This window comes from Malaya genurostris, chromosome 3 (genome assembly GCF_030247185.1).
Source record: "Malaya genurostris strain Urasoe2022 chromosome 3, Malgen_1.1, whole genome shotgun sequence".
Lineage (NCBI taxonomy): Eukaryota > Metazoa > Arthropoda > Insecta > Diptera > Culicidae > Malaya > Malaya genurostris.
Window position 1 is genome coordinate 81,018,843 of NC_080572.1, and position 24,709 is coordinate 81,043,551.

Sequence of the window (24,709 nt, forward strand, 5' to 3'; positions counted from 1 at the left end):
ACTACCCATTCCGTTTTAACGGAAGAACATTGCCAGGTTGTTTCCCAAGGAAAAATAAAAACAAATACAAAATTTATGAAATATGTATTTCGGTGGAGCAGAAAAAAGCTTTCCAGGACGTACCAGCTTTGTTGTCGCCATACCACGCTGGCCATGTAGAACAGTCAGCATTAGATATATTATATTCCCCCAGTTTCAGCAACACATACACACATACACACGCACGCATACACGCCACCCGGCTGCGTTGACCTGGTGTTGAGCCACCCGGGCCCCGGATTGTCTCCGTCAAATCCTGAAAGCTGAACACGAACCCAGCCCGGTTAGCTCCGCTCGTCGTTCGGCCAAGTAGACCAGCAATGGCTCGTTTTCACAAGAAAAGAGCAATCAGAGACACGTACATGCCCAGTGCCGTTAGTGCATATGCAGTGTAGGATATGAGGCTGTGTCGGATACTCGGAAGAACTCCTCGACGGGGAGGCATTCCCATTCGAGCGCAGGAATAAATATACATATACACATACTTCGAGTGACACGACAGTGAAAACCGACAGAGCGGACAACGAATTCGGATTGAGTCTGCTGAAAGAAAGGATTTTTATTTTTGGACTCGGTTCAAAAACACTTCTTCTTCAGGGGCTGTGCGATCGGTACAATAAAACGCACATGCATGAGGGGGTGGTTGTTTTTCTGGTGGTGATTATGGTGGGCGAATAAGGGGTCAAATAACAATTGGTGCCACGTGTGGTGGAACAAAAAAATAAATAAATAGAAACAACGGATGACTACAGTATTGGGCAAAGCCAGAATAGATTTATGAAATTCATTTATAAACAAGAAAAAAGAGAATTTGTTCACCGCTTAACGAGGAACTGCATAAGCACTGAAATAGGTCGAGCGTTGTTTTCACCAACTTTTTTTCCGAATGATAATAAATGTTAATAAAAATATACATTACGGTCACGGTTTAAACATTGTGAAAATTTGCATTATTTTGTAGAGCGGTTGGAGGACATCAACTATTTCACCTTAGCTTTTGTGATAATGCTCACACAGGAATGATGGATCGCATTCGAAATTTTAATAAAGCAAAAAAACTGAATGTATTGTTACGGTTACGGTTACGGTTGTCAAAATTGTTGCAAATATGATGTGAATAGTAAATCATTCAATTATTCTGAGATTTATAAGAAGGAAAAGTAAAGTGAACAGATAAAAATTTACAGGGTGTTACGATCAAAAATAGGTCAAATAGTTCAGATGTTGTTCTATCAAAATTTTCAAGTTTCAAGTTAAATTTATACAGAATACAAAAAAATGTTCGCTCTTGCTTCGCTTTAAAGTAAATGCAAATATTCGAGCTTTTCATTTGACTTCATTCATCATATTTTGTTCAGCCTTCTCGTCAGAGAACGTCAGTTGGCCTTGAACTGCATCTCACTGACAACAGTCTGCCTGAGTTTACGCTTGGCAATGTCCCATTATATTTTCATTTGGCGGAGATATGGCTTGAAAAAATACCTCTTCCTAATCCACCTAGTATCGTGATAATGCCTTTCTCTTGTCATTCAAACAGTCTCAAAAAAGTACGGGTGTGTAATGTCAGAGACATAACTGGATGTCGTGAATACGAATAAAACTGACACACTTTCTTTATACTTCCGAATTCGAATTGGTAGTTGATCGATTGTGTGAATTGCAAATTTGCCCTTTTTCACTACTAGAATTTCAAACGATGCGCCTAGACTAAATTACAGATTAGTTACATTAATCATTCTGAAACGCAATTAAATATAATGAAATAAATAGATAGTTCTGTATAATAAAAATGGGCCGTATAGAGTACAGTAAAGCAAAATTTCGCATAATTCTTTGAGAGTATTATTATGGTTCTAAAAAGAACCGAATAGAATTCTAGAATAAGGAATTGGACCTGAGTTCAAGAACTAAATTTAGAACCAAGAACAGAAGTTCTGCTTTCATTGACGACTGCTCCACCTGACGACTGAAGTCCAAATGAGAGCACGACCTGAGCGTTTGAGGTTTGGCACCACGCTAAAGGTCTGCTCTCATTACTGATGACCGCTGCTTCCGACGATTGAAGTCCAAATGAAAACACGACCTAAGCGTTTGAGGCTTTATACCACGCAAAAAGTCTGCTTTCATTGCCGACTGCTCCACCTGACGACTGAAGTCCAAATGAGAGCACGACCTGAGCGTTTGAGGTTTGGCACCACGCTAAAGGTCTGCTCTCATTATTGACGACCGCTGCTCCCGACGATTGAAGTCCAAAAGAAAGCACGACCTAAGCGTTTGAGGCTTTATACCACGCAAATGGTCTGCTTTTATTGACGACTGCTCCACCTGACGACTGAAGTCCAAATGAGAGTTGCGACCTGAGCGTTTGAGGTTTTTAACCACGCAGAAGGTGCACTCTCCGAAGCTGCTGGTCCCACGACGTCTGCTTGCATCCAACGCACAAGAAGAAATGATCGAATTTCGACCACGGTTCCCCTTTTATACGCAGTCAGTTGAAGGTATGTGCCTGACTACCTCAAAATCGTCGTCCTTGCGCGAAAAAGCCAAGCAAAAGTAAAGAGTTTTCCGCGTTGTTTTCAAAATTTGAGGAAACTTAATATTTGAGTTTTTTGTGGTTATCTCACACTGTTCAAAATATTATCCTAAATTCCTGATCATATTTTTGATGAAATGGTGAAAGAATTATGTTGCTGCCTTTAATACAAGTCGAGATATTCACGATTAAGTTCTGCCCATTCTTCCATATGGCTAATTTTTAAAAGGCACCCCGTAGTAAAGTAAGTCGTATTCACGACAAAACATTTTTATTCGTTTGGATGATTTCTGGTACGAATTTTGGGCTGATTTTTAACACAAATTCATTCAGATTGTTTCGGTTGGAAAAGCCTCAGCTTAACGCCTACGTCGTATATTCAGAAAACGTACTCGAAACCAAAACTATCAGAAATAATACATTTGACCTGGATCATTGGTTACTTGGGTATCCGGAGCCGAAAGTGACATCCAATTGACCTTAGAACTTGATTCATAACCTAATAGTAACTTTCAAACGAGCCTTAGTTGGTTAAAATCAGCTCAGCCATTACCGAAAAAAATTGTACGAAGAGAAAAAAATGCGTTTCGTCGGTTGCGTCACTTATACCAGTTTATCTCCGGAACCGAAAGTGACAGCCTCTCGATCTTTCAAATTGATTCACAACTCAATAGTAGCTTTCAGACGAGTCTAAGTTTGTCAACATCGGTTCAGTCATCTTCGAGAAAATTGTGCACACACATACACACACGGACATTTTCTGATCTCGTCGAGCTGAGTCGAATGGTATACAACACCAGGGGTCTCCGGAGCTTCCATAGAGAAAAGCATACACCGAAATTTTCGGTTGACGATTCCGTTCGCAATTTAAATGTCGCGCTTCAAGTATTTTTATTTCTTTGCGAACAAATCTCTCTTCCGGCAACCGTAAAATATTTTTACGATATCCAGTTTTCGATTCTCTTCCGTTCTGGATTTACTGATTGTCGACAAACGATCGCGATCGATTTTATTATATGCAAAACAGTTTATTCGACCACATTCATCAGTTTCGACAGCGTTGCGGACGAAAAGTATGGATTTTGCGATGCACAAGCGAAATTTTGACGGGTCATTACTCAATATGCTTAGATGCCATTTCCGTAACCGAGAAGCAAATATCAAAATCAAACAGTAGGTGATGCTTGTTTAACTCTAATGCGACATAGTTAACAAATTTGGACTTTAATTTCAATAAAGCTAGCTTCAAATCGCAACACGATCAATTGAATTTAGACAAAAATTGTTGAAGTTTAAACGCTATACGGGATACCGGAAGCTTACACATTCAGCGTACCTCGCCCAACGACAGGCTACAGGTCCCGCATCTAGAGTTTCATTCGAATGACTATCTAGAGATTTGATGATATTTTGAATTGGATTCAGCACTTAATTATGAAGCTATATTCTGGCCTATGAAAAATTGATTCAAAAAAATATTAGTGCGATTCTTTCTTTATATCTTGGCGAATGAAGATGCAATGTATTTTTGGTTATCAAAGTGAGAGAACGCTTGACTATTACTCAGGATTTGCGAGTTTTTTTTAACGACCATACAACCAAATACTAACAAAATTAATCCAAAACAACTTATCGTTTCGATGGTTTGCATGAACAGAAATTCGAATTGATACCGTATCCACCATATTCGTCAGATTTAGCTCCCAGCGACTATTTGCTGGTCTCAGATTAAAAACAAAAACCTTGGTGCAAAGAGATCGGAATCGCTAGATAGGGTCAATTTATTGATTACTTGAATTGTTCAAGGTAAAAAAATCTCTATGATAATTACATTGGTTCTGAAACTATCCTTTTAGGAAGGAATTTGTGTTGGAGAACTAAGATCTGAGTAAATGTCGCTGAATTTCGTCATTTATCATTCCAGGTTGATTCCTCTAGTCCGTGGGTGCAATACTGATACTGCATACAGAATGCGAAGCTTCTGCTGTTGAATATTTATGCAAATACAACACATATCAATGGAATAAACTGGCCTCAAAACAGCACAAAGTGCGTACTAAATTCATACTAACAATAACTGTATAAAATGCTCGTTTTAAAAATTGGCGTCATTTTACGTTCGCAGTCAATAAGGCGGGGCTAACGAGACCAACAACAAATAAATCTTTGATTTTTCGGACCAACAGAATGAATTTCAATTCTTCTGTTATTGATTATGTTCTTATACCGATATTGAATAGATCTTTGGGATCAAGTTTTGGTTCTTAAAAGAATTGAGTTGTTCACTTTTTCCTTGTTTGACTAGGTCACGTGAGTTTTCCTTGAATGCAAATCTTCTGCCGTTGAACATTGTTGAACATAATTTCCACGAGACATGAAGCTTACTTTTTACATACATTTCAAAAATTGGTATTTATTAGTATCTTTACTATTTAATCGGAAATGATGATCTTGGAGCGTTTCAATTTAATTAGGAATAACTGCAAATGCTGATCTTTTAGAACAGTTTGAACTCAATTTTTGCGATTTGCGTAGTTTTAGACGAGGTACGATAATCTCTTTTTTTCCTTTGTAGAAATTACAAAGAATGATGGTCGTTGGAACAAAAATATTCTTTCTAATCCATTGTTTAAAAATCAACGAGAAACAAATCTACATGCACATATAGGTACTTGTGGAGAATTTATTCTTAAAACGACGCTCACTAGTAGCCAAGCTTCAAAACAATTCCACAAACGCGATAGCTCTGCGCAACGCCCCTGAGCTGCATAGGGGAAGGACGAGGATAGTGATTGGTAGTAAACGATTTTCATGGATGAAGCTACCTTTTGGGTGTGGGGTTCGAGTGAAACGTGTCTTGTTGGGAAACGGTACCGAATTCGTTCGGCGGACTGATTCGGTAAAAGTGAATGTTTGAGGGTGCTTCTCAGATAGGAGACTCGGGTTCTCTGAGCTTCTCATGTAGAATTGGAATGCAGTAAAAATAACTGAAAATTACAAACAAATCTTTACAAAGTCGGTCGTAACGATTTTTGGATCTGATAACAGAGAGATAACAGCCCTTTTAAGAGGATAATGACCCAAAGTATCTGTTGCACCTGAAAGGAGGAGGAGGAGTAGGACGAGCCTCCCAATCAGACGCAAGCTATAATGATTGGATCATCATAAAGAGCAAATTTATTACATCTACGCTGAAAACCTTATCGAAAACACATCTTGACCGGGAGCGGATCATTTCGCCGAATGCCATTTCGCCGGAAGTCGTTTCGCCGAAAGGGTCATTTCGCCGAAAGGGTCATTTCGCCGAAAGGGTCGGAAGCGGCGGCCTCTTGCATACAAACCTGTAACCGCATATTATCTTTCATTTGTCTTTATTTTAAATCGATTCCAATTACGATATCAGAACAATTGCAGGATTCGGCGAAATGACCCTTTCGGCGAAATGGCATTCGGCGAAGTGACCCATTCGGCGAAATGTCATTCGGCGAAATGACCCTGATCCATGATGAACTACTAATGTCACCTCGCGATTCAACATAAGCTGCTAAGCAAACACAAAGTTAAATGCTTTTTGCGAAATAACAGCGCAGTTCAATGTCTTTACTGATATTTCAGTCGAAAACGAAGCTACGATTTTATAACCATATGCACATAGTAGTCATTTAGAGGACTGATTTTATAATAGCGCCATTCAAAGGACGATGTTTTTACTTAACTCAAAACATTCTTAATGACAAAAAAGAACTTTTGGCATCGTTAGTTTTGCCTTTCTCTATAGAAAAGTAATAGAACTGTAGGAGAAATCAACTTTTGTATTCCGGTTCAGTTGGCCGTCACTTTTGGTTTCAGAGATATGTTGGTATGAGTTGCGTAACAGTCAAAACACAATTTTCACTCTCCGCTCGATTTCCTCGGAGATGACTGAACCGATTTTCACAAGCTTAAGCTTATTTGAAAACCAGTCTTAGACTATGAATTGCATTCGAAGATCAATTGGCTGTCACTTTTGGTTCAAGAGCTATAAAGGTATAAGTGACGTAACCGGTAACACGATTTTTTCCTTCCGCTTAATTTTCTCTGAGATGGCTGAACTAATTTCAACAATCTTAGGCTACTAATGAACTGAAAGCTACTAATGAGCGTTTGCTCAACTTTGAAGATCAGAAGGCAGGCATTTTCGGTTCCGAAGGTATAATCATAGAAGTGACGTATTCGAGATAACGCATTTTTCTCCATCCACACATTTTTTGCCACTGTATCAGGTGCACAACTTTTCTTCCAAAATTAAAAATTTTATTGCGAAAAAGTGCTTGTATTTTTCAAAGTATTGTCCGTCGCTAGCGACAACTTTCTCCCATCGGATCCCGGCTCGAAAAAAGGAGGATTGAAAATGTTGATCTGCCAGGCCGTGTTCCATCGAACGGAATAGGTGGAAGTCAGATAGGGCGACATCTGGGGAATACGGCGGGTGGGGCAAGACTTCCCATTTCAGTGTTTCCAGGTAATTTTTGACCACTTTTGCAACGTGAGGCCGAGCATTGTCGTGTTGGAGGATGACTTTGTCATGTCACTCTTGATATTGTGGTCGCTTTTCTTTTAGCGCGCGACTAAGGCGCATCAGTTGCGTTCGGTAGCGATCTCCTGTGATGGTTTCACCCGGTTTTAAGAGCTCGTAGTAAATCACACCGAGTTGATTCCACCATATACAAATCATAACCTTGGGGCCGTGAATATTCGGTTTTGCCTTTGACGAAGTCGCATGCCCGAGCTTTCCCCATGATTTTCTGCGTATTGGATTATCGTATCGAACCCACTTTTCATCCTTTTTTTTCTTCATTTTTTTTTCATTTCACTCCTTACGATTTTGTCTTTGAAACAGTTGCTCACATACAAATAGACAGCGCTCGATGTCCCTCGGTTTCAACTCGTACGGAACCCAGTGTCCTTCTTTCTGAATCATGCCCAGGGCCTTGAGACGTTTTGAAATGGCTTGCTGACTCTCTCCCAACGATTCGGCAAGCTCTTCTTGGGTTTGGCACGAATCTTCATCAGGCAATGCTTCTAGTTGTTCATCTTTGAAGGTTTTTCTCTTCCACCACCATGTTTGTCTTCGACATCGAAATTACCATTTTTAAAACGTTGAAACCACTACCGACACGTTCTTTTACTCAGAGCAGCATCTTCGTAAGTTTCTGAGAGCATTCGATGAACTTCAGCTGCATTTTATTCGAATTGTAACAGAAAAGTAAAACTTCCCGCAAATGGCGAGAATTGGGCACATAAACAGACATTTTTGAGTGTGAATAATACAAAAACAAGAACAACTGTCACTGAAACGGCGATGACAATTCGTTAGGCACTGTACACACTCACTTTAAAGGCATTATCATCTATGTATTTTGATCAGCCTCAGCCGGTACAGCCACCTATCGGAAAACGGCGGAAGCAAAGTTGTACACCTGATACATAAAAATTTTTGCACTGTAAATTAAAATGGTGAATTAATCTTTTGAATTTACGTGGATTTTTGTATTTATTTCACCTCGGTTTGGAACATCAGGACCTTCGCTGAGGGCACACATTTTTCAAAATTATTGAAATATTTCTGTACATACAATGACTAATATGGTGAAAATTATCACACGTATTAGGAAATAATAAGAAATCTGTAGAAAAAGAGACAAAGTAATATTGCATAAGAACTTAAAATATGTTGCGTTTAGAAACACAACCTTGTTGTTTAAATAAACTCAACGGAATACGCAATCGACAGAAAAATCAAAGTGTTCAGTAAATTTTATTTTAAAAATGTTGCAACTCGGGAACGGAAGAATTTGTCAAAAAAATTATTAGCACCATTTTTAGGTAAACTTTTCCGTACTTTCCTAAAATTGAATATAAAATTAAAAAAATATATACAAGCAACATTCAAAAATTTATAGTATAGTCGATGTCTTTCATGCAACCCACCTGGGTTCGATTCCCAATCCCGCACATAGAGACGGAAAATTGTGCTGGTCCTAAGAAGCGCGGAGTACCTTAAGGTTAAACCTGATAGTTATAATCGGAACAAAAATAATTATCGAACTTTAAAAGAATTAAAGCTTGCTTCATTTAGAATTGGAACAAACTTTTGCTCATATTGTGGCGCTCCTGGTGGACGGGTTTGGAAGTTCTTGGCGCCCACGTGTCGGGAATTTTGTTAGCTTCACGTATGATTTTTGACATTCCGCAAATCGACTGTACTTTGTAAACAATCAACATGGAAGCCGAAAGAAAAAAATGTGCAGTTGTTTGGAAAATCCATTGTGGTCTGCATCTAGGCTAGCAAAACAGCTGAAATTGTCCAGAAATATCGTATGGCGCGTTATCAAACGGTATAAGGAAACATTGACGACGATTCGAAAGCCTTAAGTCAATCGTCGGAGTGGAACTGTCGACCGGAGATTTTGAAGACGATTAAGAGGAATCCTAATCTGTCGGACCGTGATTTGGCCAGAAAATTCGGTGCTGGCCATAGTACCGTGAGGAGAACTCGACTCCGGGAAGGAATCAAGTCGTATCGAGCTAGCAAACCGCCAAATCGGACCATAAAACAGAATAGTGTGGACAAAATTCGTGCTCGGAAACTATATGACCAGGTGCTGACCAAGTTCGATGGGTGTCTTCTAATGGACGATGTAACCTATGTCAAGGCTGACTTCGGGCAAATCCCAGGTCGAAAATTTTACTTGGCAACGGCTCGGGGGGATGTTCCAGCCGAATTTAAATTTATGATTTGGCAGGGCATTTGCAGCTGTGGCAAACAAAAGAGTTTTCGTTACAAATAAGAAAATGACATTGGAAATATACCAAAATGAGTGTCTCCAAAAACGAATTTTGCCGTTCATTCGATCCCACGACCATCCCGTAATGTTTTGGCCAGATTTGGCAAGCTGTCATTACAGCAAAGTCGTTAAGAATGTTATGCAGAGAAAGGGGTCCAGTTTGTTCCGAAAAACCTTAACCCACCCAACTGCCCCCAGTTCCTCCCTATTGAGAAATACTGGGCAATCATGGAGAGGAGACTCAAGGCAAAGGAAAAGGTTGTCAAAGACATCAATCAGATGACGACCTGGTGGAATAAGATAGCTAAAGTGATGGACGAAGAAGGTGTGCGTTGCCTAATGAGCCGTGTTACAGGAAAAATTCGAGAGTTCCTTCGAAACCGTGACGAATAATTTTATCCGTATTTTTTCTTAAAAGTATGAAGAAAACGCTACATTTGTATAAAAAAAGATCTTGAATTCAATAATAAATAACTGAAATACAGGCAATTGTCTTTTTCCAATTCTATCTGTAGCAAGCTTTAAACTTTTTCGTCCATTATTTCTCCATCTTGACCTAAATTGCAAAGCAATTTAGTTTACATTCCTTTTGTGAAATTCGGCCTTCAACTTCGCAGCCGATTCATAGCCTAAAAAATCATTGCATGGCTAGTACTAAGATCCTACTGACACAAAGAATCCTTTCAGGTCGGGGCTCGAACATGCGACAAGTGGTTTGTAAGACCAGCGCTCTTCTATGCATTGAACCGCCAGCCCGGGCTAACCCAGATTGCAGCAAACTTCAATTGATGGTAGCAAATAGATATTAGGTGAACATTTTCTATCTACAGATCTACAGTGAAATTTCGAGCATTTAAAATATACCGAATTAAATAGACTATTTATCGAATTGAAGAATCCATGCAAGTTAAAATTTCCCATTTCCCGAAAATTTTCCAATTGCCTGACAAATTCATCTATCCCCGACACCACAACCTATAATCAGTGTGATTCAAACTGTAGCTGAACTAAAAAAAACGAGAAAACTTCTCATTTTCGTTTAATGTTCCTACTAATCTAACCACAGCGAAAATCCATCTCATGTAAAAGTCCTTCTGGTATGTTATCCACCCTGTTGAGCGCGGTAGGATCAGAATCAAGTTCGTAAACTGGATTTTCACAAACAACAAAAAAAAAGAATAAGAAAAACAACTACGAAATGATCCAAAAACTAGTACATATAGCGGCGGAAAAACATCCTGTAAATTCCACGAATCCCAGGATGACGATGAAAAGTCTTCATGTTTATGCAAATTTGGGCCCGTATGCTCGTTGGTCTATTTTTTTGCTGCCTTCAACATTTTCTAGTACACCTACACGGCACCGATCCGTCTTTGGAGTGCGACGGGTTGATTCAAGCACATGTTCTCTACTTTGTTTTTGAGCAGTGAACAGAATCCCACCGGATGGTTTTATTTTCAAAATGCAGTGAGATTAATGTCTATAAAAATCGTTATTCAGATGGAAAATGTTCATACCGAGAAACTCTATAACATCACATGATGGTGTTTTTTTTTCAACACAAAACCATTAAAATTTCTTGTATTGAAATTTGTATAAAAAAGTGTAAATTCTAGCTCCTTACCGGACCATTTGATCCCTGCTTGAAAGTCCTACAACATCGCACCTAACGCCGGTCGTGTAGTTTTCTGTCACCCCGCATACTTGTTTGTCTGTGACACACTCACAGCAGCCCAGGACCAGGCGCAGACAGGCGCCGATAATTGTCTATAGCTGGCACTGGAGTAACAGCCTATGTAGCACACGGGTAGCTTTCGCTTCTCGTTCGGCCCCATTCCGGTTTCCGTATGTCGATGTCCTAAATAACATATCGACAACAGAAGCTAGGCTAGCCTGGCCAGCGAGCAGTACCGGACCCACGGAAGGACGACACTGTCGGCATGCTGAAGAACAAGCGGGGAGCATGCTTTTTGTTTGTTTAGCACAGAGTCGAACCGAAGGGCGACCGGCGACGGGAATAAAAACCTGAGGGAGGTTACCGGAGTGGCACGAACTGCTGCTGCTGCTGCTGCTACTGCTGAAAACAGGATCTACCCATCTTAGCTGGTGATTTGGAAAATGGTTTGGGCTCAGATTCAAATCGGTTTGGACTGCGTCATAGGATTAGAGATGAAGAAAGAAAAAATTGGAATCACGTACGAGTGGTGAAACGGAATTAGGATTCCAGCGGCTGGGTTTTCTTTGTGTCGGAAAGCGATTTGCATGGAAATTTTGGTTACAATTTTACAGTTTACTTTTCAGTGAATAACGAAATTCGACTGCAAAGCTCGTTCGTATTGGACAATCGGTGATAGTTGTGCCACAGTAGCTTAGCGAAGCGCCATTCGGCTAGATTGGATGGTGCAATTTGTAATTCCAATTGTTCGAGATGGTACGTTTCCATTTGCACGTTAAAATGTTGGGTCATGATAGGTACGCGAAATCGATTCTATCAGCTGCAATATTTGCTGCTCTTCATTTCAACGTGGAACTATTTGTTCTTCGTGTGGGTGCGGTTAGTCTTTGGAAATTGGGATTGGCAATAAAACTCAATTAATGAATTCTTTTGCGGCTATGGCGGTATTAGGAGAGCAGCTATAGTTACACTCATTCAGGCGTTTTGGTCACTACATATAGTTTTATACAAAAGTATATAATCTACTTAATTTTGTATTTCCGTTTCGTCTACAACTCGTCAGTGCAGTTGCAGTTCATTATGAACCTAGCAGAAGTAAATGCGGACTCTTATGCCAAAAATTACCATATTGCTCTTTGCAGACAGTAATAATGCACCAGCAGTTCAATATAAACTGCTACTGCACTGATGAGTTGAAGGCGAAATGTGAATACAACAAGATTTAGCTTTGATAAATTAGACCTAGCATAAATTTAGCGATAAAAACTATGTCTGCCCTTCAAAGTTACCACAATCTGTACGGCTAGTAAGTCGGAAGTTGTTTCGTCCGAGACGTCAGTTTAGACAGTGTTTTGCAAGTAGCATTAACCTTATGGAGTAGCCCCCGGTGAACGACCAAAAGGTTAAAGCCGGGGTAAAATAAATGATATTAATAATAATAACCTTATGGCTGCCTAGGTTTTTTTTTTGTTTCTATTATAGAGGCTTTAACATTAATGTCATTCACCTCTTCAGAACAGAAAAACTTTCTGACCCTATGTGCGGGGTTGGGAATCGAACCCAGGCGGGCTGCGTGAAAGGCATCGACTTACCCATCACGCTATACCCGTCCCCTACGCTGCCTAGGTGTTTCTGTTGAGCCATCAGGACGTGTTAGCAGTTCAACATAAACTGCTATGCACTAATGAGTCAAAGACGAAACGTAAAATCAAATCAAAACGGGTATGTGCACCTAGCATAAATTTAGGGGTAAAAAAGGCGGGTGGGTAATGTCATAGACATAACCGGATGACGTGAATACGAAAAAAGTGGACCGGTCCGTGTCATCAATGTGAACCTGGATTCATGAACCGAATTATTGAACCGAATGCTTGAGCTGAATTCTGAAACTCAATTTTGATTATATACTCTGGATTTGAATTCTGAACCCGAGTTCGGTAACTGGATTCCGAAACTTCGTTATACAATTGAATTGTTAAACTGATCACTGAACCTGTGTTTTCGGACTAAATTCGAGACACGGATTCTAGTTTGACACCGAAATATAAATTTGAATCCTAACACTAAACTACCTGGACCTGGATTCTGATCCGCAGCTGAATTTTAGTTACAGAATTTCGGTCCTGGTTTCCGTTTTCAAATTCGGATCCAGAACTCAGATTAGAAATTCTGTTCAAAAATCTTCCGTATCTAGTTCGTAAATTCAGTTCCATTTCTAGAATTGTTGAAACCAAGGATGGCTTATATGACTCAGACCAGTGCCATCAAAGAGAGACGGATATCATCGCAACAACAAAAACCCGGCATGGCTCATTTAACATAGAATCGATACCACTGCGAGAGCGAATTTCTCTCGATGACATTTCTGAGAATCAAAGGTTAGCACGCTGCTGTGGGAATCCTCTCTGAAGCAACAAACGGCCGCTTATTCTCGTTTCGCGATCCGATTCTATACAGGCAGTTGATAATTACGATAGAATCATTTTACTATTGCCGCTTATTCTAACTATGAGCATATAACCTTTGCATAAGTTGTGTCTATGAAAATGTATGTGAATGCTCCACACAAGGGTTTTGAAATATTGCAACCTAGTACGAGAATCATCAAGTTGAATCATCGATTCGATTTTCTGCGATAATTGTCAACTTGCGATTCTCTCTTTAGAAGTTCCACACAGCAACGATCATTATCAGACAGTAAATGTTTTTTAAGGGCGTGAAATACTCGGAGTATGAAGTGGACCGAAGAAATGTAGCAACATTCTCTCACGGTTCATGTATTGAGAGACTCGAGTTCTTGTAGCATCTTCTACCGGATTGAAAATGTTGTATACAATATAGATAGCAATATAGAATTCTGTCAAATTCTCGGCAATCACCAACACTGATTGATACTAATTTTGGAAATAAATTTTAGACTTGCATTCTGGTCTAGAACTTTGAACCTAGACTCTGGAATACAGTTAGAACTGAATTGTGGAAATACAATTTAATTTTGGATCTGAGGATTTCGATCTGACACTCCAGAGTTTCAGGTTCAGAATTCTGAAATTGTATTTTAAATCTGAATTCCGGATAGGAATTTTGGAACTGAATTCTGGTCTGAACCTCGATTTCAGTTTCAGAACTCAATTTCAAAATTCAGATCCAAAGTCCAGGTCTAAAATCATGATCCTGGTCTCAAATCCCTAATTCGATTCCAAAATCCCGGCTTGGAGTCCAGTTCTGAAATTCGATTTCAGTTTCAGAATTCTGGTATTGGTTTCTGGCCTTGGTTTCTGGACGAGGAACTGAATATTAGATCTGGCTTCTGGAAATGAAAAAAAAAACAGGTCTAAAACTCTGAAACTGAATTTCAGAAATGAGTCCTAGAATTGGATTCTGGGCCCGGATTTTGGTCTGAGCTGAACAAGTCAATGGGAAGCATCAAATGTTTTGCCTTCTTTACTTATCAAGCATTTTAAAAAACGTTCACTTTTGAAACACGCCTCATAGTTACGCCAAAATGATGGAGGCTCTGAAAGGAACAGATTGATTAAGTCATATAGCTGAAAACTTTATCATAAATTGCTGATCATATTTTAAAAGGCATGTAGCAAAAATTATGTTGATACGTTAGATATAACAAGAGTTATTCACGATCAAAAACTTATCACTCTCCCAGAAGGAAAATTTTGAAAAGGCGCCCTATAATAAAGTAAGACGTATTCACATCAAAATAATTTTTGTCTTCTCTAAAGCTCCCAGGTTGGCGATTCAATGCATAGGGCGCTGGTCTTACAAGCCAATGGTCGTATGTTCGAGCCCCGACCTGGAAGGATTCTTAGTGTCAGTAGGATCGTAATACTAGCCATGCAATGATTCTGTACGCTATGAATCGGCTGCGAAGTCTGTTGAAACAGAAAGGCCAAATTCCATAAAAATAATGTAATGCCCAAGACTTTGCTTTGCTCTTCTAAAGCTACTAAGATTTAACTGTTTTTGCCTTTCGAACTAAGAAATGTTATGCAACCACTGTGAAAACCGATTTTTTAACCGAAACCCGTAGGATCGAGCAGTGCGGTAAAAAATCATTTTCAATCGAAGTTTTTTTTTAAAAAAAGATGGCTTTTTGGTCAAGTGTTGCTTTACAAAATATTTTGCGTTAAAGGCCAACGTTTCGAAGGAATATCCCTTCATCTTCCGGGCAAAACGACAACAAATATTTTTTCGTCAAGTGAATTGGAACATTGAAAATGGTTAAAAACGAAAACGGCTACTCTACAACAGTCACTTCCCCCGTCAATCGGGGTTGATGTGCGGGGGAAGTGACTGTTGTAGATTAGCCGTTCCCGTTTTTAACCAATTTCTACAAACTTATATACAAATACAAATGCAAGGCCTTGTGGTTCCACAGTCTGTTATTGAATTTTATTCGGATCCGACTGCCGGTTTCGTAACGTAACAGGATAAAAAGAGCAACAAAATGTAAATTTGTTTTTTTTAGAGATTGTTCGACCTATTTTTACAAGCTTAGGTTCAAACGAAAGGTCTTACAATCCCATAAAATCCTTTGGTTTTTTTTTTCTCTGGATACGATTTTCCGAAAATACAGAGTATAAAAATTAATTTTCAGATCGTTTCTATATGTCGTTCATTCAACAGTTACTCTCAGGACTATAATTTCCCTCTCTTTCAAAATGCTATAAAACGATATTTCATGATTACTAAACTGTTCAGTAATGTTAATTTTCACATAGATATAGTAATGTTTTAAGTTTAAATTTTTAGTATGTTATAAAACTTTCCATAAACCGTTCGAAAAATTTGAATCTGTTGCTAAAAAAGATGTTGAAGTTTTATGCCTGTTGGAGAAAGAAATTGGATTATTTAAGCTCCAATAAAATTTGCCCTTCTCCTAATAAACAAAAAAAAAAATTTTTACATGAAATTTAAAACTGAACTTGTGCTAACTTTCAATTAGCCGAATAAAATTCCGAAAATGGTCGCATACCCCAAAAAGGAAATTTCTCCGCTTTTGCAGAAACAACGGGACCGATTTGAGCAAGCTTATATTCAAAAGCAAGATATTATGATCCCATGAGTTGATGCTCAATTTTATCAGAATTCACCTTCCATTTCTAGAATTACTGGAAGGAATGTTTTTGAAATTTCAATTCGTCATTTAACGCGTCACTCAATATGTCGTGTGACTTTGTGAGTGACAGATTGTCGAATCCATATGACGTTTATGACATACCTACCTTCAAAAGTTTATGTGTGAAATTTCGAGACATTTCGATTAGTAAGAAAAAAGTAACGTCCATCATAGTGAAGCTAGTTTGTCGCTTTCAAAAACAATTTCGTATGTTAATTTATTATTGCTTCCTGATGAAAAAAATACTGTGCAAGCTTAACAATGCCTTCAAACGTGTTATCGGGACTCAGCATCATCGAGAAGAACCATTTGTTATTGGTTCACTGAATTTGAACGTCGTCGTACCGGCACCGATGATGACGAACGTTCGGGTCGTAAATAAAAATTCACGAAAAATGGTTATATCTAATCGTAGATTGAAATTAAGTGAAATAGCTGATTACAATTATGCATTAACATTTGGCCATGTGAAAACTCTTTTCAATGCCACTTTTACTCACAGTCGGTCAAAAACAACAACGTGTTGGGGACGGGTATAGCGTGATGGGTAAGTCGCTGCCTATCACGCAGCCCACCTGGGTTCGATTCCCAACCCCGCACATAGAGTCAGAAAATTTTTCTGGCCCGAAGAGGCGAATGACCTTAAGGTTAAACCCTCTATAATCGAATAAAAACGTGTTGATGATTCAGAGCAGTGTTTGGTCATATTTTCAAGTAATAAATAAGATTTTTTTGTGTCGATATGTAACAATGGATGAAACATGGGTCCATCACTTAACTCCGAAATCAAAACGATCATCATCTGAGTGAACTGCAGTCGGTGAATCACGTCCAAAGCCACAACCGTCAGCTGGGAATGGTATAATCTTCATCGACGATCTTGAGAAAGGGAAAACTATCAATAGCGAATCCTACATAAGTTTTTAGATCGTTTGATTGGAAAAATCAAGGAAAAAAGAACTTATATGTAAAAGAAAAACCACCTCATATGTAGAAGAAAAAAAACCGCAGGTCGATGGCAACGATGGTTGAATTCAACGAGCTACACTTTGAATTGCTACCTCATTCATCGTATAGTCCAGATTTGGCCTCCAGTGAGTACTGGCTATTCGTTGATTTAAAAAATTTTCCAATAAATCATCTTTTCTGTTAGTTTTTCATTCATTTGGCCTCTCCAATATATGTTTCCGCTCAGTCATTGCAAAACTTAAAAATATTGCTCACCGGTAACAAGTTCAACTCAAATGATGAAGCAATTGTTACATGGGAAGACTACTTCAAGGCAAAACACAAATCCTTCTACATGCACGGCATCGAGGAGCAAAAGAAGCTTCGGAATGATTGTATTGCTCTTGAAGAATCGGTTTTTGTCCAAAACAAATGTATTTTTCTTAGTTAGTCAGACGACTTATTGAGTGATGTGTCAGAGTGACGATACATAAAACGTAATAAGGAGTGTATCGATAAGTAGTTAGCAACATTCAACAGTTATTACTCTGAAATGGCTTATTTTTTTGCAGTGTGTTTTGCGGTGACATGTTTGTTTACATGTCAATAACAGCTGCGCAATCGATTGGTTTCGGTACGGTTTATCGTTTCAATGATGAGTCGAATTGATCTGGAAAAGCGAAAGAGAATTCTGCACACTTGGTGCTCAGAAAGAAGTGTCACGTACAACGAAATTGCAAAACGGGTAAAAGTGCACCACACCAGTGTCAAAAATACTATCGAGAAATTCGGTAAGACCCTTTCCATGAAGGATTTGCCCCGATCCGGTAGAAAAACGGGTCCCAGCCAGCCCGGCCGGGACTTAAAAAGTGGTTGAGTACACCAGGAAAAACCCATCGGCGTCGACACGGGATTTGGCCAAGCAGTTCAACACCAGCATCGGGATGATTCAACGGATCAAAGTTCGGAACTCCCTGAAAACGTACAAGAAACAGAAGGTGCCGAAAAAGTCCCTGCTACAGCAAGTTCAGGCCAAAACAAGAGCGTGAAAACTGTATAACCGGATTCTACAGAATAAAGACGGATGCATCTTGATCGATGACGAAACCTACGCCAAGGAAGACTCTCGAGCTCTTCCCGGACCGCAATATTATACGAAATCGGTGTACCAGGACCTGGACGACGCTGGCACCACGGTGGCGATGGAAAAGTTTGGGCAGAAGGTGTTGGTCTGGCAAGCAATTTATACCTGTGGTTTGCGGTCGTCGATTTTCTTCACGAAGGTCACAATTAACGCCAAGGTGTACGAGGAAGAATGTTTGAAGAAGAGAATGCTGCCACTGTACAGAAAGCATAAGGCTCCTCCTCTCTTCTGGCCGGATTTGGCTTCAGCCCACTACGCCAACTCCGTTCTACAGTGGTTGTCAAAAATAACGTACAATTCGTGGAAAAGGACATCAACCCACCGAACTGCCCGGATCTTCGGCCAATTGAAAGGTATTGGGCAATTGTCAAGCGGCACTTTCGGAAGAAAGGTACAGTGTCCCAAAACATGCAGGAGTTCAAAAAAAAAACTGGACAGCTGCCACCAGGAAAGTCACAAAAGTAACTGTGCAGAATTTAATGAAGAATGTCAAGTCCGAAGTGCGAGCGTTTCACAGAAACTAGGATTTTCTTCAATATAATCAGTGAAATGCAAAAAATTGTAATTTTCCTACAATATATCGAAAACTGATGTCAAAAAATATTTTTTTTCGCTTTTTTATTCAATAATCAATGTTGCTAACTACTTTTCGATACACTCCTTATGTCATTTTAATGTGATTCAAAATAATTTCCACAAGACGTTTCACACACATACACTCACCGATATTTTGCGATCTCAATGAACGTAAAAGTGTTCAGATTGATTGCATAACTTTTCTATACGAGGAAGGAAAATATATTTTCTTCATCTATGGCATCAACTAAATTGAATTTATAATATTTTCTCAATTACTGTGGAACTGCTCCATCACTGAACTACCTAGGCGATGTAGTGGAATAACACATTTCAGAAGTAACCCGACGAAAAAAGACAATCTGCTTATCTTGTCGACTTGTTTGACCCCATATCGCAAGTAACATTCTTAATAATACACGGTCAGCAACCTTTTTATTTCTCCATTTATTGTGGGTATGCACTGGACAATTTTGTATCTATTTTCATTTAGCTTTTGCTTGTACAAGAAACGATCACTTCAGAAACGCTTGAAATCATGTATTACTACAATCCGAAAGTCAATTTATAACTTTCTTATCTTGTTCATTGGTACTTAAAAAGAATTCATTGTGGTAAAGATAGTGGTAGTGTTCATGTTGGTATAAAATTGAGAAATTTAGTTTAGCTAATTAGAAAGCACCAGTATTTTTGTATAAACTGATTTATTTTTGAGACATTCCAATGCTGCAATTTTTGGATGAAGCATGTTAAATTTATTCCTTTATTTCTTGAAATAGTCAGTATTCAACACAATTCGGAAACGATTGAAAGCGTTTAAATAATAAATTAGAAGAGTCTACTATATAAAAGAATCTGAATGTTAATGACAAAGCTGATGACTACTAAAAGCTGGGTGATATTTTTCAATATCCTTAAAATTTGCACAATTTTAGCTAATGTTTGTTTCTATTTGCCGTACCTGATTTGCAATAGTTTGATTTTCTAATAGTTCGAATAAAACCAGCGTTAAAATGCGGAACAAACGTCGGCTAGTTACGGAGATCGTTCTGGTAACGATCAGACGATTCATAGATTCTTCATTAACTTCTTTAGCGTCGTACTTCACTATGAGTCGGTTCGATGAGCAATGGCTAGAGTAACGAACAGTTTATATAAATAATGATTTTTCCCAACATTTTGGAGTGATACTTATTTTTTGCGAAGGTATATGAAACAAAGTTAGCAGTTTTAAGTACAGACTCCCGAATGAGAAAGCCTCCCACGAAGATTGAATATCTTATCACAAACCAAGTCGAATTTTTGCATACCAAGAACCGAGACAGGAGGTTTCCACTCGACATTTTCCGTGGGTGACAATTAGCATTTCCACGATGCCACCGCTTCAAGACGTGGACTATCTCCTGCTGCTGCTCAGCCTACAAACTCTAGCGTAGAGCTTTTCCCCACACTCTCGCACGAGTATTTGTAGAATTTTAACCACTCCTTCCCGCCTCTTACGGTAGGCTTTAGGCACAGTAACCCGATTGACAAAGAGAAAGCAAGAGAGAAAGAGAGGGAGAGGGAGAGGGAGAGTGAAAATACGTTTCGTTATATTATGGCCTACATAAAGACAAACAACATAAAAACTGTGCCTCGTTGAGAGGTCCTGGATGCTTGGTGGTGAATTATTGCTTATCTTTAAATTGCTTCACATAAGAGGATTTCCCTTATTTGGGTTCATTCTGTCACATCCGTCGTAGGTTCAATCCAATGGTATGCTTCGATTTGCATGGAACTATTTGTCACACTCGCTGAAACATTGATCCATTGTTTGTCTTATATTTACACTTGCACAACCATTTCCGCGCGATACACCGCACTTCGTTCACCATTTTTATGTCATAATTTTCAACAAACAACCTCACAATCTTGAACCTCATGGGATTTACGGAATCCCTGTCAAGCTTTTTCAACCAGACGTAACGCACCACATCATCGCTTCTTCCCATCAACTGCAACGATCCGGATCGAACAGGATCGGCCGTAATTTGTCTCATTTGTTCCGGAAGCAGAAAAATCTTCCAGCTTCACAGTGATTACACCATAGAAGAAAACACTCACGGCAAAAACACACAACCAGGGCCAGAATTGGCAGCAGTAGCAGCAGAAGTAGTAGTAGTAGGAGCACTAGCCTCAACAGCACACCTTACACAGGACACTCGAACTGCGGATATACCTTACGTGAAGTCAGTGCTCCGACTGAAAAGAACTGGGCTTCCAGTACTGCCACAACCCGGAGAACGGCCGAAAAACGCAGGCAGGACTTGCACAACACAGCACACGGCACGAGATTCAGCGCTATACAGCATCCAGCAGCCAGCGAACCAGCTGCTGCAGCATCCCAAACCCAACCCAACCCAATCCAACGTGCCGGAGAGCGGGATCACTTTCTCTCGCAGTTCCCGAAGTGAACCCTGTGCGTTTTTCGCAAGGAACGCTCCACTATTCCGGAATGTCCCTCCTACCGTGTCGGTGACGGTCTCCGGGAGCCTCGCTTTGCCTGGGGTTTCGGGCAAACACGCGTTTCGCATCGCGTTCACCAGCGGCAGGATAGAAAACAGAGCAGCAGCATCCGCGAGAAAGAGAGAGAGAGGAAGAGATGAATGACAGCGATGATTGAGCTTTTCACACCTGAAAAAGCTTCGCTATTCCGCATGGCGAATGGGAGAGTTGAAAACGGCATGCTACATTCGAACTTTTGGTTGCTACTCGTGGTGTTGTTCGTGATTTCCTAAACAGAGAGCACGTCGGTTGGCTGGGATACAGAGCACGTTATTTTTCGGAGTATGAAAAAAACTGGAATTGACATGCGAGGCATACTGTCAGATGATGGTAGTTGGTTTCCCGATGATTGATTCTTACAATAATCGGGTTGGTTTTCGATAGAGAAAATTTCTTTAGATTCACACCTACTGAACACCGATAGTTATTGAGAGAATGTTAAGTATTCAGCAAGCCATGCGATGATAGGGAAATGATAGGGTGCAAATGGGTTCATAAGTTGTAGCCCAGCATTAATGGGGGAAACGAAAGAATGTAAGCTTTCACGTTGAAGTGAAGAAAGACACCAATTTAAATGACATTCCGAAAAACAATCGGATTAAGTTTGTATTGCCAGCAGAACTAACATAACCTTCGTTATAAAACAGTTTTGAGCTAAATTTGGCATTTTCACGATTTTTGCATTGTTACTCTAAATGACACACAGTAGTTCAAATCGATAAAAACGTGCTTAATCCACATAGCAGTGAGGTGATACATTTTTTTATTGATCCGCATCAGTTTTTTGCATGAATATTCTTCGGTGTTTTAGTCCTCATGACATTATTTTAATGACCGTCGTTTTAAGCGGACAACCGGATCGAATTTGAATCTAAACGTGTGACAATAGATTGAACATTCCATGAGATGTCGAAGTAAGTTCCAGTTTAGAGTTTACGGTTATTTGCGTAACTTCCAGAGCCGTATTCAGCATAATCCAAAACGATTCGGATGTCTAAAACAAAAATATGACGAAATTGCAATAGTTTTGAGTTCAACTTTGAAGCGTTTTAGAATTGTCATCTTCTATCAGGTATACACTTTGCTTCCGCCGTTTTCCGATAGGTGGCTGTACCGGCTGAGGCTGGTCAAAATACATAGATGATAATGCCTTCAAAGTGAGTGTGTACAGTGCCTAAAGAATTGTCTTCGCCGTTTCAGTGACAGTTGTTCTTGTTTTCGTATTATTCACACTCGAAAATGTCTGTTTATGTGCCCAATTCTCGCCATTTGTGGGAAGTTTTACTTTTTTGTTACAATTCGAAAAAAAATGCAGCTGAAGCGAAACGAATCCTCTCAGAAACTTACGGTGATGCTGCTCTGAGTAAAATAACGTGTCGGGAGTGGTTTCAACGTTTTAAAAATGGTGGTTTCGATGTCGAAGACAAACATGATGGTGGAAGAGAAAAAACATTCAAAGATGAATAACAATTTACTACGAGCTCTTAAAACCGGGTGAAACCATCACAGGAGATCGCTACCGAACGCAACTGATGCGCCTTAGTCGCGCGCTAAAAGAAAAGCGGCCACAGTATCAAGAGCGACATGGCAAAGCCATCCTCCAACACGACAATGCTCGGCCTCACGTCGCAAAAGTGGTCAAAAAGTACCTGGAAATGCTGAAATGGGAAGTCTTGCCCCACTACGCCGTATTCCCCAGATGTCGCCCCTTCTGACTTCCACTTATTCCGTTCGATGGCATCCGGCCTGGCAGATCAACATTTTCAATCCTTCGAAGAGTTGAAAAAATGGATTGCTTCATGAATAGCGTCAAATATGGACTCCTTTTTTTCGAGCCGGGATCCGAAAATTTCAGGAAAGATGGGAGAAAGTTGTCGCTAGCGACGGAAAATACTTTGAATAATACATCTGTAAGCACTTTTTCGCAATAAAGCTTTAATATTTGAAAAAAAACGACGGAAGCAAAATTGTACACCTAATATATCGGCTTGAATTTTAAGAACTCATCACCCTGTAATTCCAGAATGGGAAATCAGTATCGGATAAAATTCATAAATTTGGCATTGCAACAATAAATATTTTAATTTGATTTTTTGTTTTTGAAATTATGGCCTTTTTTAAGAAAACGATTGTACTTTGAGAAACGATTCGATACTGGAACCGGAATTCGAAAATCAGAGTAGCCGAAATCAAATAATTTCTCCTTGGGAGTTGTATAGTTTATATTTGATTCAAAATGTTCGAAAATCAGTGCAGACATGTTTGAGAAATCGTAGTGCGAATTAAATTTCCGAATCGAAACCTAAATACCACTGAAATTGAAATAAGTTTATTTGGTTATCGACTATCCAAATCTACATACCCGATAAACCTGATTAATTTATGTGAAATAGACACTTTTATACTAATCACCCTGTATCCCCTAAACCGGAAGTTAGATGGGTCTTAGATTTCATTTGAATCTTATATCGGTTCAGCCATCTATAAGAAAAATGAGGTACACTATTTTAATATCGTTTGACATATCATCCTGTAGCTCAGGAACCAGAAGTCGGATCCAGACGTAATTCAGGAACTTTGTTTGAGAGCATACGACTTTTCGTAGTTTGTAGAAAATGTTTGAGTCGTCTCCGAGAAAATGGAGTGAAATTATTTTCCACACACGCATTTGCTGATCTCGACGAACAGATTCGAATGGTATATGGGTGTTATGTTCTTCCAGCATTCATTACTGTCAGTAGTTTAAATGAATATAATTATGCAATTGTTTTCAACTCGAAAATGCTGCCATCGTAGCCATCATCTTATTTAAATATGTCATATTCGAACGATTATGTTGCCCAAACGAACCGTGCTAAAATTGGTCCGAGACAAAATGACATAAAAATGGAAGCTGTACACAGTCTTTTTGGTATTTATAAAAAATTGTAACAGTATAAAACAGTATAAAAAATCGTGTTTCACGTTGCTCCCAAGCATTGCACAGTGGAAAAATAACCAGGAAACCCGCAAAGAAATCGGGAACCATGGACAAAGGCAACAAACAAGAGTGTTTCTTATGTAAAAAAATCCAAGAAATTCAATGGAATCGTTTTTAATGGCCGCACGAATCGTCATCCTGCTCGTTTTACCCCAAATGCCCAGCAGTTTTAGGGGTTTCTGTATGATTTGTTCTGTAACTTAAAAATAAATCGAATGCGGTCTACTGAAACAGTTTGGTTTTATGTGAAAATGTCTGGAGAATCGAATGGAAGAGTGTACACTGGCCGCACGAAACGTTTTGGTG

The 24,709-nt window shown here is 39.3% G+C and overlaps 1 protein-coding gene across 9 annotated transcripts in view; it reads right to left on the reverse strand.

Annotated features, from left to right (window-relative positions):
• LOC131435732 (solute carrier family 12 member 4) overlaps positions 1-24,709 on the reverse strand; it is a 652,550-nt gene that overhangs the window by 385,265 nt on the left and 242,576 nt on the right. The window contains exon 1 of one of the 9 annotated variants that reach the window (XM_058603891.1): positions 21,098-21,234. The exons of 6 other annotated variants lie outside the window; for them this stretch is intronic. The gene's annotated coding sequence lies outside the window, so the exon portion shown is untranslated. Of the gene's footprint in view, positions 1-20,982; positions 21,235-24,709 lie in introns of those variants that run through there. 2 more of the 9 variants (XM_058603894.1, XM_058603890.1) reach the window with 2 other exon arrangements.